Here is a 13,833-nt window from a genome sequence, read left to right on the forward strand (position 1 = left end):
TGACTGCCTCTCGCTCGCTCTCTCCCCTCTCGCACAACGAGTGAAAGCCGCGAGCACGGAACCCGCCGATGCACGGCCGGAGCCCACTCACCTCCCCCCGCCGCACCAACGTCCCGCAGACAGACACACACCGACAGCAACGCGGCTCCGCGGGGTTAAGAGTCTGGCGAGTCCCCGGCGGCCCGGAGTAAATCAAAACCACACGCTTCCATCTTCCTGACGAGCCCGGCCAGCGCTCGGCGGGCTGCGGGACGGCTGCCGCCAGCCGCGGGGAGCGCGGCCCGGGGGCTGCTGCGCCTGCGGGCGGGGGCTGTATCTTTTCCCCCCCCCACCCCCCCCTTAACTCTCCTCTTCTTGCTAACTAACCGATCTCGTACTAAAGCCAGAACAATCTCAAGCAAAGCTGCCCTGCTCCAGGCTGCGCTGTGCAAATCGCGGCTGTTCTCGGTCGAAAAGCCCTCGCACCCCCTTCCCCCATTCTCAGAGGTTTCTCTCTGAAACCGCTCCAATCCACCTCGCCTGGTGCGAGACGGCTCCCCCCGCGCCCGAGCCCTGCACGCAGCGCCGCTCGGGACACGAGAAAAGAAAAAGTTCATCGAATAGCGTGAAATCTTCCTTACCGTGCTCATCTTCACTTTCTGATACAAAGTAAGTTTCAAACAATAGAGATTGCACAGGACGGATCCCGCTTCCCTCTCTGCTTTTCCCCTGAGCAAGCCACCATCGGGGTATCTGCGCCCACAGAATCACGTTCTGTCGCCTCCCCAGAAGGGGCTCTTAAGATACGGACCGGCGGGGCAGCAGGGAGGATGCCATCAGTTCACCCCACGTATCACCCTGCACATTTTGTCTTTCCAACGAGAAGGGGGGGAGGAAGGAAGGAAAAACAGGCTTATATTGAGGTGGGGGTGGGTGCCCTCCTCTCGAGCAGCCGCCTCTGTGCGAAATACCATGTGAATATCATCTGAGTAGGGGAGGGGAGCGGGGGGTGGGGGGGGAGAGAGAGAAAGAGAGAGAGAGAGAGAGAGAGGAGAGCGGAGGGGGAGAGAGGAGGCAGGCAGAGCAGGAAGGACTCAGGAAAGTTTGGTTGAAGTAGCCCCAGACCTCCTCTCGCTACCGGCTCCCAGCCAAGCCGAGCGCGGCGGCAGCAGGAGCCTTGGCAGCCTCGCCCGGGGGACGGCGCGGAGCACGCTGACGTCAGCCTGCAGATGTGCCCCGGACCGGCGGCGGCGCCGCGCATGCGCGCCGCGTCACGTGGCGGCGGGGGGGAGCGGGGGTACAGTCGGGGTAACGCGGAGCGGCGGGGAGGGACGGGGGAGAGCCGCGGTGTGCGGATGGTGCGCCCGCCGCGCGGAGGAGAAAACAGAACGGGGCTTTAGCGGCCATCGCCGCCTGCTGTGCTGTACGGCGTGCCGTGTGGGAGCCCGGGTGGGCGTTGCTGGCGGCCGGCCGGGCAGCCTCCTCCGCTCCTCTGCCCGGTGAGACGCGGAGGAAGCCGGCAGAGGCCTCCCACCGGCCTTCGGCCCGGGCGGTACCGCGGATTTCATCACAGAGCAGCTCCCGTGTGCCGTGAGGGCGCGCTGCCGGAGGGGCGGCTCGGGGAACGGGGACTTTCGCGGCCGGGACGGGAGGAGGCCGCCCCAGGGGCGCCAAGTAGCGCTGCGGCTTTATGTGCAGCGCGGAGTCCGGGTCAGAGTAGGTCGAAGGCGGTGCGAGCAGACTGCCCGGTGCTGCGCTTCTACGCGCTGCGTCGGAGGCGGCAGGGTGCTGCCGGGGAGCCGATAGCGCGGGAAACGTCCCGCCGTGCAGCCGCTGCGGGGCGCGTCTGAGGGCCGGAGGGCGGCCGCGGCCCTGCGGTCCTGCAGGCCGGGCCCGGAGCGGCGCTCACAGCGTCAGAATGACGGCGCGCTTCGTTCTGTCTGAACGTGAGGCTCTGCTGCCCATCAGGTCTCAGTTCTGCACGTTAAACAGGTGACATTCCTGTCAGCAGCGGCTTCAGCGGAGCAAGTGCGGCCCCCTAGGAAGGTACTCGCGTTTGTTGCAATCCCGCCGAAGCGTCCCGCTACCCTCATCCCATTTACGAGGCCCTAGTGCAGCCTCGAGGTCGCTTCCCGTGCCGCGGTTCGGGCAGGAGCGTGTCGGCGTCCCGCAGCGCACCGGCCGTCTCGGGCGAGCAGCGCCGTACAGCGGCGAGCCCGCGGCCGCAGGAGGTGCTCGTGCAGAGGGCGCCACCCTGCGGGCTCGCGGCCTCTTCGCGGAACCCCCGGCGTCGGCGCGACTCTGCGGTGTCCGCTCGGTCAGAACGCGTTTGTCAGCGTGGAAGTGTAGGAGTGGTGTTTCTTGGTGATACAAAGTTCCTCCTGCTGCTGCGAATTCGTTTATAAGGTGATCGCGTTCGTGCGGCGAGCTGCGCGGCAGGTGCGGGCAGGCGTACCTTAGTTACGTTGGCCATCTGCGCAGACGGGCTTCGTGAAGGTCTCTGCTGAGCGTGGCGTCTGACCAACGTGCGGTCTGTCCTTTTGAAAGGGCGGCTTTTCCCCCATTCTATACCGGGACCAAAAATAACCTTTTGAACAGAGAGACGCGCATGATCCAATTGCCTCATGGTCGTGGTATCCTGGTGGGATGTGGAGACCTGCTCAGGTCCTGACCGAGCCAGACAGAATGCAGTCTTGACAGCTAGGCTGGGGTTATTCTGGTGTGGAAGATCGGCTGTCCGTGGTTGGAGCTGCTCCATGGCATATAACCGATTAAATACTCATCAAGCTAAAAAGAAAGACAGCTTAGCACTGTCTGGCCAGGGCACTTGCATGAATTCAGCTCCCAGCTCTAAATCAAGCAAGGCAAAGACTTGGGCTCTGCAAAGCTCAGCTGCCTGCTCAGACCAACAAGTTATTTATTTTCTGTCCCAGACAACTCCATTTTCTTGCCTACACCCGCTGCTGGAGCTCAGGAAATGTTTCCAATAGCAATTTTGTCAAAACTGGTATATTACCAGGAAAAACTTTGGCTCCAGTTAAAAAAATTCCTGACCATCTATAATTAGAATTTCTGACAGAATTCCCAATATAGTTTGACTTACCCTTTTTGCATAAAATTGCTTTTTCTCTGAGTGAACCTGGTTCAGACAAAAATAGCGAGTCCATTCGATGGCTTTTATTCTTGTCTCATCAGCCTGAATAATACCCACATGTTTCTGATGATTTGCAACGTTTTAAAAAAGAAACTTGCACAAAAAGTCATATGCAGATTCTTAGTATAATTTTTTCTTTGCTATAAGTAGAAAGGACTGAATAGCAGAGATAGGAACTGCCGTTCTGTGTCTCAGAAGCTCTGGACAGGATTACAGTTTTATTGAGCACAGGGTATACTACTCCATGGCTTACTCTTCTTGTTAGTCTTTGCAGACCAGGGAAGCAGTTAGCTAAAGCATTAAGCACTCTTGACTTTACTTTAGGCCTTCAAATCCTTTAGCATGTCAGTCAACAACTGATAAGATTGGCAAGCACTTTTTTGTTTAAATAAATATTTACATTAAACTTCAATTTAACACTGCTAGACATACTCAGAGGTATTTGAAGCTATTTCCAGGAATCTTGCTGTTAACTAATAAACACAGAAGAGAAAGCTTTTAAGTATTTGTTCAATGGGCATGCTTGAAAGTATGTCTTTTCTCCAATATGTATTTTCATCTGGTCACTGAAGACTCAACTGTAATATCCTATTGTACTTAGAAACTTTCCACCAATAACTGGGAAAAAAAAAAATCGTTTCCAAATATTCAACATAAAAGGAAAAGTGAAACCTGTACAACAAGCATGATTCATCAGTCATTTTCTCTTCGAGAACTTTATTTGAAATGCTTTGGTAAGCGGAAGACAGTCAAGAATATTCTTACTGGCAAAGTAAGAAAGAGTGGGCAAAATTCCACCTAATGCATTGGTAAAATACGGTTTCTTATTAGCAGTAAGAGCCTATGGTATGCTGCAGCGCAAATTTTCTGATGTACTAGATTATAAAATGAATCACATTCCACACATAAAATCTCTTGTTCAGAACAGTCAAGGAGTCTCACCATTGCTCAGTATCTTGGACCAACAGCTGGTAATCAGGCAAGTGAATCCACGATGAGCTTAGTCAATATTATAGCTTAAGTATTTGTGACTGCCTCCTGTTCTTTCTTTTTAAATATATGAGACTATGGTTTTAACAGCCCAGTTGTCCCTGTTGCTTCCGTAGAGAATGGTGATGGGACTGCTGGTATCTGGCTTGTACCTTTCTTGACTGGGCATTATACTTCAGTAGCTTATAGAAGCATCAGCTACCCTGTGTCTGAATCCAAAGTGTAGTGCAACTACCATCACACTTGATGACTTGATGGCTGATGAAGACAGCTGCTACTGGAATATCTATTACCTGCTGGGATAGCTTTGCAGATGATCTGTGGGCCATTTACATTGATTATAGCAATGATTATAGCATAGCAAAGATTGCAGATTACAGCAATGATTATAGCTTAGCATGTACCATGACTTGAGACATGAGACTTAATATGTGATGTTCATTTCCCTGATGGAGAAAAAGCCATTCAACATGAAACTTTTTTTCATTTGTAACTATGAATTGCTCATTCTGTGAAACTGAAAACTGCTATTCTGCTTATGAAAAGACTAGTCATAACAATGCATTCCTCAAGTTGATTGTTAGATGTATGTTATTCTAGCATTAGAAATCTTACTGCTTATTACTGTCATGTAGCTTGTACTGAATTGGAACAATTTACATCCTGAACCATTCCTGATCTGGTAAATTCCATGTAAGGAATTGGAAGATACTCCTTACCACTCCTTTGTCAGGGCTGGGAAAAATTGGTGTCGGGCTGTTAGAACAAATCTGTCAGACATCTCATTTGTTTGCTTGTCTCCTCACTATGGCTACCTCCTACCTCAAATTGGATTAAAAGGCTCCTCCAGAGTTGGACAGTATGCTGCCCCTGTCTCTGCAGGAGTGAGTAGGATAACATTGTCAAACCGTACTGTTTCCCATTATGCTGTATGTAATGTCCACCACCATGTAAATACACTTACAGAAGTAAGAGCTTGTACATCATTTAGGATTTCTAATTTAGAAATATCTGTAAGATACCATAATTTTTTTTTTTTTTTTTTTTTTTTTGAGTAATTTAATTAAAACTCGATTGAGTAACTCTTGATCTGTGAGGTAGATGTTACACTTGCTAAAATACTTCGGTTGACCACACAGCTGAGAAAAAAACATTGTAACCTTACATTCATCTGTGCTAAGTGTCCTGTGCTTTACCTGTGCTTATAGGGGAGGAAAGCTGGTAATGAGCATAAGGGCTTTATTTTCAGCCCTCAAAACTAAAATTTTCAAGGAGTGCTTGAAGATAATCGTTCTACTGAGGTCCAGGCTCTCACTGACATTCCTTTGTAAAAAGCCAAAATTCAGATTGCTAACAGGAAGAGAGGTGTTCAGGGCAATACCAGTCACTCCCGTGCAAAGGGAGGTAGAAGCTGATGTGCCTGACACACTTGTTTTACAATTTGCCACGAAAAAAAGGGTGCATATCAAAGTGTCTTTTCAATTGGAAAACAGAGCCCTTTTGAGCTGAGCTGTTCTTGATGGCCCTTTAAATCGAAATTCATAGCATTGAATTTGGTTTCAAGTAAGGCCTTGAGGCTCCTTCTACCCAGCAATGCACATTTTGACAAGAATGTCTTCATTTAAATATGAAGAGCCTTACCAAAGGCAAGATGGTAGACCATCCTTTCCTGGGATGCTCTTCCCTGGGAGCAGTTGTATATTATGCTGTCTAAAGTACTTATCATCACCTGAGCCACTTTATTTATATAAGAACCTGTGGACCTGACCAACCTGAATTTTTAGTATAAGATTTGGAAATAAAACCAGAGATCTCAGTTCATGTAAGCTTGCAGCCCTCCAAGAGGTTCTGGGCAGCTTTCTCCGTGATAGAAAAAACACAAGTGAGGGAGGGTAGAGATCAGAAGACATGAATGTGGTAACAGTATGCACAGGGCTCACTCAAAACTTGGAAGGAGTGGACAGTGGGAGGGGTGTGATTAATTCTCTCAAATAAACCTGAGACTGAGAATCTTACCCTATGCAAGGTGGTTAAAATGGGTATTTACCTCAACTTTTTCAGGCAAATAGATGGAGCTGATCCCATCCTCATTAAGACCAAAGTAGAAAGTACAGCCAACATAATGGAGCTCCACAAAAGAATAGCAACTGGAGTAAACATAAAAGGAGGAATCAGATGAGAGCTTTTTTTTTTTCTTTCAAAGGTAGGGTATCTTTTTCCACTCCGTCTCTTTCCAGTTTTCCAAGTCAAGAGATACCAAAAAGATTAGACCAGTAAGTGTAAAAGTTTGTTTAAAGGGAGAATTTTCCAGCTGTATGTACAATAATATATATATATACACACATATATATACTCTTTTTCTCTTATTTCCAGATAAAGTGGTTCATAAGATCTCAATGATCTGAACAATCTGTAAGACTCGTGGAGAACAAAGTTTGGACAAGTTGTACAATGTGTGGAAATATGTGGAAAATATGGAAAAATTAGGTAAATTGTATTCCTCAAAGATTAGTGTATACAGAAACACAAATAAACTGTGCATAAATTATTAGCAGAAATACAAGAATTCAGTTATTTGGATTTTTTTTTTTTTTTTAGGATGAAAAACGTGGAATTGACCTGTAAGGACCGGCAGTTATTATGTAGAGCACTGCAGCATTTTGCAGCCTGGCACACAGCTCTAAGAAGGACAGCCTCCTGCAGAACTGGGTACCTTGATCTAAGAACCTAGGTGGCTCGTTTAGTTTCAGAGCTGGAGGAGTGTTACAGTGCTTGTATGAGTGTCCCAGTCTGCTCGTTTAGCATCTGCTGAAATATGTGGTGATTCTCATTTATTGCTACACTTTGTATAAAAGCATGAACACATACACCGATGTCAGAGATTGTAAAATTGGACTGTGAAAGGAGCATGGATTTATTTTGAATGGAAAGAATTGGACTTTCCATATTCCTGGACTGTATAACTGGAAAAGATTTATTAAAGACTCCAGAGCATGCAGTGCATACTGCTTTGGACAGAGATTATGGCTTTGTCTAATTTAGATGACTTTTTGGCATTCTTTCTACAATAGTGTCTTGCAACAGTTTATAAATTGAAATATCTTTAATAGTTACTCTCCTGCTAACTATTTGGTATCTCCCCAAAAATGCAAAGATACTATGAATGCAGTAGAGCATTGTATGACTACGATAAGTACATACATTTCTTTCCCTATATCACAAGGAACTTCAAAATTCATTTTCATATGATTATCACAACATTAGCAGCTCTCTGGTTAGGAAAGACAGCATGAAGGAGGTTAAGGCCCCCTTAAATAGTCAAGCATTTCATCTGTACATCTTATTTAGGTTTGGTTGGCTCTGTGTGAAGCTGATTTTGTACTGCAGTGACAGCCCAGACCTCCACACATGTCCCTAGCCAGATGACTCTTGGTGTGATTATGCTAAGAGTAGCCTTCATCTTCCTCAGTACGAACTCTTAAGTTGCTGAATTTACAAGTATTTCCCAGTAGTTTCCACCAGAGTCCACTGGTGATCAAAGGCATCCACTGTACTGGTGAACTTCACACTGGGGAAGTTAAGAATATATTGGGCTTAGATGCATTAAAATCACACACAAAAAAGAAAACCTTTTTATTACTAAGAAATCAAAAGATTACATTTCTAGTTACAAGTTTCAGGGCACAGTCTCTTAATTGAAATATGAACTCAGTGTGCTTCTGAACCTTTTGTAGCAATTAAGGGATTATTTGCATCAAAAGACGAGTTATAAGGAAAGAAGATGAGATTCAAGTATTCCCAAAAACTTTCAAGGAGCTTACTTGATCCAAGTATTATGGTTCAGCAGGTTCGTACATTATATGCTGTAGTTTTGCATGCCAACATGAAGTTGGCATTAAGACTACCCAGAGGTAAGAAGGTGTTGGTTTGTGGCCGTTCACAAATGTTTGAGCTCATTCTAGCAGTGACGTTCTGCACTCCTGAAAGACTAATTTCTCCAAAACTCTTTTTTCTAGTTTACAAGAAACAACAACAACAACAAAAAGGTAAAACTAAACAAAACCACTGCGTTTTCTCACAATGCCTGAAACTTAATCAGTGGTAATGAGTTCCCTTACAATCTTTGCAATTAAGAATATATTAAGAGTTTTGTCAATAAAAACAAAAAGTATTCAAAGCAAATGGAGCAGCAGCTGAAGAAGTCCACGAGCTTTGAAGCAAATACTTGACATTTATTTTTAGCTCATTGCACCCACAATTGCAGTCATCTATAAACCTACATCATTTCATCCACAGACTAGGTTATCAGGCAGTAAATCCAGTAAATTCTTACATAATTCATTGCATGAGCAGTTTTCTGCATAGCTTTAAACATAACACAATTCTTCCAGTGCAGCCAATCTGTACAAAGTTCAGCTACCAGTAAGTCCCTACCACTACCAAAGCTCTAACAGGGTATTTACAAGGGCAGTGAGCACAGGTGCAGATATCCCACCTGAAAATAAGTATCTGCACATACAACCAGACCTAGTTGGCGTTTGCTGAGGGATCAGTGAGGCTACAAGACACTTTGGTATAACAAAGCATTACTTACTTTATAATGCAAGGATCAGCATTCATCATTTTACTGTGTAATGTCTCACCTTCAACTGGTACAAACTTCATATAGCACCCAAGTACCTTTCAGTAATTGAACGTAAATGAGGTAATTTTCAGATATTTCCATTTATGAATGACTGCTTATTGTCCTTATTTCCCTAGCCTAGGCTTATAGCTCCTTAGGAAAATACCGAGTTGGATTAGGTGACGCTCGTGGATCCTGTCCTACTCACCATATTCTGTGACGCCATTAAATACCTGTAGTTTTAGCCTGATGTTTCTACTGAACGTCTACACACAGAATTTTTATTTCTCATTTTGGAACATTTGTCCACTGATAAAACGTCTGACTTGCGGAGGTGCGAAACAGAACTGGGATTTGCTGTGAATAGGACTGGGGGAGGGACCGGGGCTAACCTTTGCTCTTCTTTTGCACCAGATTTTCGGCTTTGCACATGAATGGATACTCTTCTATTGAGATCTTTCTTTAGGGGGATGAAACAAATTAACGGGAAAAGAATACCAGTGAATTCTCTCTGTGCTATCTCCGCCAAGTTTTTTTCTGAGGCTTCATGGTAAAAAAAACCCAAAACAAACGCAGAAGCCTGAAATGTCTCACGCAAAACTTGCAGAATAGTCAGGGCATCCGGGCATTCCTGACGCTCAGCTCCACAGTAAAACCGGACACCAATCTGTTACCAGCTACCAAAGTTTCTTACCAAAGACGCAGTGTAAAATAAGTTGCTAAAATTCTTCTGAAGTCCATCTGCCTTGCAGAAAATGAAACATTTTCTTCTTGATTGTTTAATAGCTGCTCTCTAACAAAGATAGAGGTTAGGTTTTTGTTGTTGTTTCATTATTCGTTCAGTAATTTGGGGAAATAAATCTAATTTGCAGAAAATATATATTTTTTCATCTTGAGGGCAGAAATCTGAGTGACAAAACGCCCCTTTGCCCAGAGGGTCCTTCAGTCACTGACAACAAACTACCATCAGCAATGGGATCAATAATATTTCATACTTACCCTACTTTTGTCTACCTCCCTGCTCCTGTTCAAAGAAGATGTAAATTCTCCCTCTAACCTCTGAGATGCATTAAGAATATAAAGGGTATAGCATTCCATGGGCAGCTCCTCTTAGTTTATTGACTTTTTTTACAAATGAGAAAGATATGACTGTATATAAACTGGCATGGCCACATGAGTTTAGCAGCTTAAATTCATGTTAAAAAGAGAAAAAGCAAACTATTTTATCCAAGTCTGTATATTTAAATGTAGGTTTGTATGATATACCTCAAAGCTGTCCGTATGTGTAAACACAGAATGCGTTTTCTGAAGCATTCAGATGGTTTGAAAATAATACAATACAAGCACTGCAGTTTTACAATTAAGAAGTTCTTAATGCTCTTGACTGTATTTCACGTCACAGGCTAAGCGTAAAGCATAGTGGCAGGTGAAGATCCGGAGCTTTGGGCTTTGAGAATGAGCTGAGACTGGAAAAAGGGCTCCCCTTTTGTTGGTTGTCTGTTTTAGATTCAGCCTTTCAGAGCAGTATACAGATCCTCGCAGCAAGTAGTTCTGCTTTTGATGTTGAATAACAGTAGTCTAGATTATACAACTGATTTTTTAAAAACACGGTCAAATTTAATTTATACTAATTAACTGTGTAATTAGGAGTTGATTTGCATGGACAACAAATACTGCCTTGTACCCTTTGGGGGGGAGGGGGGGGGAGGGATCCCCCTTTAAAATAGTTTATGTTGGATTTACTTCTTATCCATCTTTCCCCCAGCTATTTTACCAAAATAAGCATACTTAATTGTTTCTTCTTAATACTGGCAGCAAGATCAGAATCTCCCTAAACATACGAGGGCTCTGTCAGAGTAGTAATTTGTATTTCCTAACCTCATACTCGGTCATCAGGCAATCGTCCTGTGTCAGGCAGCATAATGTTTTAAACCTCTGAGCTATGGAGTCCTAGCTCAGCCAGCTGGAAGCAGAATAGGTTTCCCCTTACCCATTGCCAATGTGCTGGACTCAACTAATTCCCTGAAGAAAAATGACTATATACTTGGCATGCAGCAGCTACTAAATTTAAACTCCTCCCACCCCTATATACTAAGCTTTCTTTCACTTGTACTAAAAGGAAGTTTCAGGGAGATGGAAAAAGTGGCAGATGCAGCCAACCTGACATGCCATCTTCAATCACTTTGGCTTCATTACCTGCACCACTCCACATCCGATTGCACTGCTTCAGCTCTCTCACAAACTGCTGTTGTGTGTAGTAACATGCGTGTCTGACCAGCAAATCTGACCCAAAAGCAGATTTTCTAAAAGGGAATGGAAGAAGGAGGTAGTTGGAACACTCACTAACTGAAAAACAGTTTTAATTAGGGTTCTCAGCTGTTTCTGGGACCTCTACAGGTTTATCCAACATCATATGGAAGAATCATTTTATCTCCCTCCTGTGACAGTTTAAAGTGAGTGCCACCAAACTGAACAAATCCTCACTCTGTGACTTGGCAAATGTTAATTTAACCCACGCATGTGTGAGTTCTCCAGTGCCCTTTATTCTACAGAAATCTCAATTGCAGAACTAGCATCTTTACCTCAGGTGAAAACATGTGACGAACCAGCCGCGTATGCTGTAAAGCTGGTGGATACTAGACAGGAGATGAACATATGGGAAGAACTCTGGCTTAAGGGATCAGTAATAAAATAAAATTCAACTGTGATAGAAGAAAAAGCACAATCCTGTAAAAAATGAAGTCAAGTTAGTTTTGTTTGGTTTCAGTAAAAATAAGACTCTCTTATTTATTAATCCAGTCTTGATACATTGAAACTGTCTCCAGTTTCTGTGATTCCTGCAAACCTCTTCTATGGGGAGGCAAGACAGAATGACCTACTAAAGCCTTCTACAGCCATGCTTTGTATTTATACTAACACTGAGATGAAAGTACACTAACTTGACAGAAAAAGAAAATGATATGTCAGATGTTAAGAATCCTTACGCACATCCCTGAAATTAAATAGAAGTTAAAGAGAGCTCAGCAAGTTTGTGGGTGATGCCGAGGTGGGTGGTGAAGTCAAGACGCCTGAGGAATGCGATACCATCCGTAAAGACCTGGATAAGATTGATATGTGGGCCCAGGAGAACTTCATGAGGTTCAACAAATCCAAGTGCAAGGTCATGGCAACTCCTGCTATCAGTACAAGCTGGGCAATGAAAGGATGGGAAAAAAACCCTCCAAAAAGGACTCGGGGGTGCGGATGGATGAGAAGTTGGACATGAGCCAGCAGTGTGCACTCGCAGCCCAGAAAGCCAACCAGATCCCAGGCTGCACCATAAGAAGTATGGCCAGCAGGTCAAGGGAGGTGATCATGCCCCTACACACTGTGCTGTGAGACCTCACCTGCAGCACTGCATCCAGACATGGAGTCCTCAGTACAGAACAGACACCTGCTGGAGTGGGTCCAGAGCAGGGCTACAAAAAAGCTCCAAGGGACGGAACACCTTTCCTACAAGAACAGGCTGAGGGAGCTGGGGCTGCTCAGAATGGAGAAGGCTCCAGGCAGACCTGAGAGCGGCCTTTCAGTATCTGAAGGGGGGCTGTAAGAAGGAATGGAACAGACTCCTGGCAGGGTGTGTGATGATATAACAAGGGGAAATGATTTCATAAAAGAGGGGAGAATTAGAGTGGACATAAGGAGGAAGTTATTACAATAGGAGTGGTGGGACACTGGAACAGATTACCCAGAGAGGTGGTGGATGCCCCACCCTGGAGACAGTCATGGTCAGACCAGATGAGGCTCTGAGCAATCTGTCTAGCTGTAGGTGTCCTTGTTTATTGCAGGGGAGTTGGACTAGACGACCTTTAAAGGTCCCTCCCAACTCAAAAGATTCTATGATTCCATGACTTTTCTGTTGTATTTTTAGACCAAGAACCTAGGGATTTGTGTGCTTATGTGTGACTTGCTGTATTAAGTCTGAATATTATAAAGCAGCGGAGCCAATGTTACAGTTCTTCTTGAATAAAAGTAAAGCTGTTGTAGGAAATGGTCTTTATCTGTGGCAAATGCTTTTCAGGTTGCACAATCTCTGCTGCTGCTCTGTTCCTCTCCAATACACTGTCTGGCCTTGTGGCCTTAAAGAAGCATCAAAACTGTAGAGATTGTTTGTAGAAAACAAAACAAAACCGAACATAAAACAACAAGCAAACCAACCAGCCAACACAACAACAAAAACTAGAGGGCTTAAGTCCACAGCTGATCATTCTGCTACAAAGGTGCACAATTTTCACCTCATTTTGCTCAGTTTTGAGACTTCAGGAGTAACAACAGCAGAACTGTTTGCTTGCTTGCTTGCTTGAAAAGAAGTCTTTCCATTTTACACAGAGACAAACCTATAATCTATTTATCTGTGCAGCCCGGCCACTTGGCTGAGGTGTGAGAGACCATACTTCAATTGAGTCAATATTATTTCAAGTAACGAGACTAACAGAAAACTGAGGAGAGATCTACACTAGAGGGCTAAGTGGTTTTGTTGTTCTGGCATTCAGTGACATGTTTTGCACCAATGTTTTACTCATCCTTTCTAGGAGTCTTCATTAGTAGGTTATTTTGGGATGGGTTTCTTTTTGTTGGGAGGTTGTTTTTTTTTTTTTTTTTTTGGCCTTTGTACAACAGAGAAACCTTTCCATAAAAAGCAAAGACAAGCTATAGTCTATAGCCTGCATCTTAACTTCCATGAAACTGAAAATAATAATAATTAATAATAATAATAATCCCTTATTGGTTCCGTCTACAACAGAGTTTCTATTTCAGGGAAAAAAGAAGTCAATGAAATGGTGCACCTTACACCAAAAGATTTCCAACTATTCCATCGCTGCATATACAGAAACTTGTTCAAAATTCAGCTTTTTGAAAAGCTGCTATTTTCCACAGTTTTCTTATTCTTCATAAAGCTTGAGAAAGGGAGTACAATTTGGACAGTGTTCCTGTAAATTGATCTGCCAGGACTGAAGAATGTCAGCAATCAGCAAGCAGAGTATAAAAACCTTCGTAGAGAAAAGATGGTCCCTTCAAACTCAACCAGTAATCATTTTTTATTAAT

At 44.3% G+C, this 13,833-nt stretch overlaps 1 protein-coding gene and 1 long non-coding RNA gene across 3 annotated transcripts in view; one reads left to right on the top strand and one right to left on the bottom strand.

Annotated features, from left to right (window-relative positions):
• Nucleotides 1–198, bottom strand: part of ADAMTS6 (ADAM metallopeptidase with thrombospondin type 1 motif 6) — a 146,468-nt gene extending 146,270 nt beyond the window's left edge. The window contains exon 1 of the mRNA XM_072359310.1: nucleotides 92–198. The gene's annotated coding sequence lies outside the window, so the exon portion shown is untranslated. The remainder of the gene's footprint in view (nucleotides 1–91) is intronic.
• A 978-nt stretch (nucleotides 199–1,176) lies between these two features.
• Nucleotides 1,177–12,774, top strand: LOC140263955 (uncharacterized). 2 transcript variants are annotated; one of them, XR_011905980.1, is made up of 3 exons: nucleotides 1,177–1,478; nucleotides 6,497–6,610; nucleotides 6,722–12,774. It is a non-coding gene; the product is annotated as an uncharacterized lncRNA (long non-coding RNA). The 2 variants fall into 2 exon arrangements; XR_011905979.1 differs by having other exon boundaries at nucleotides 1,430–2,025; nucleotides 6,722–7,158.
• Nucleotides 12,775–13,833: the final 1,059 nt, after the last annotated feature.

The sequence above is a fragment of the Excalfactoria chinensis genome, chromosome Z (assembly GCF_039878825.1).
Source record: "Excalfactoria chinensis isolate bCotChi1 chromosome Z, bCotChi1.hap2, whole genome shotgun sequence".
Taxonomy (NCBI): domain Eukaryota; kingdom Metazoa; phylum Chordata; class Aves; order Galliformes; family Phasianidae; genus Excalfactoria; species Excalfactoria chinensis.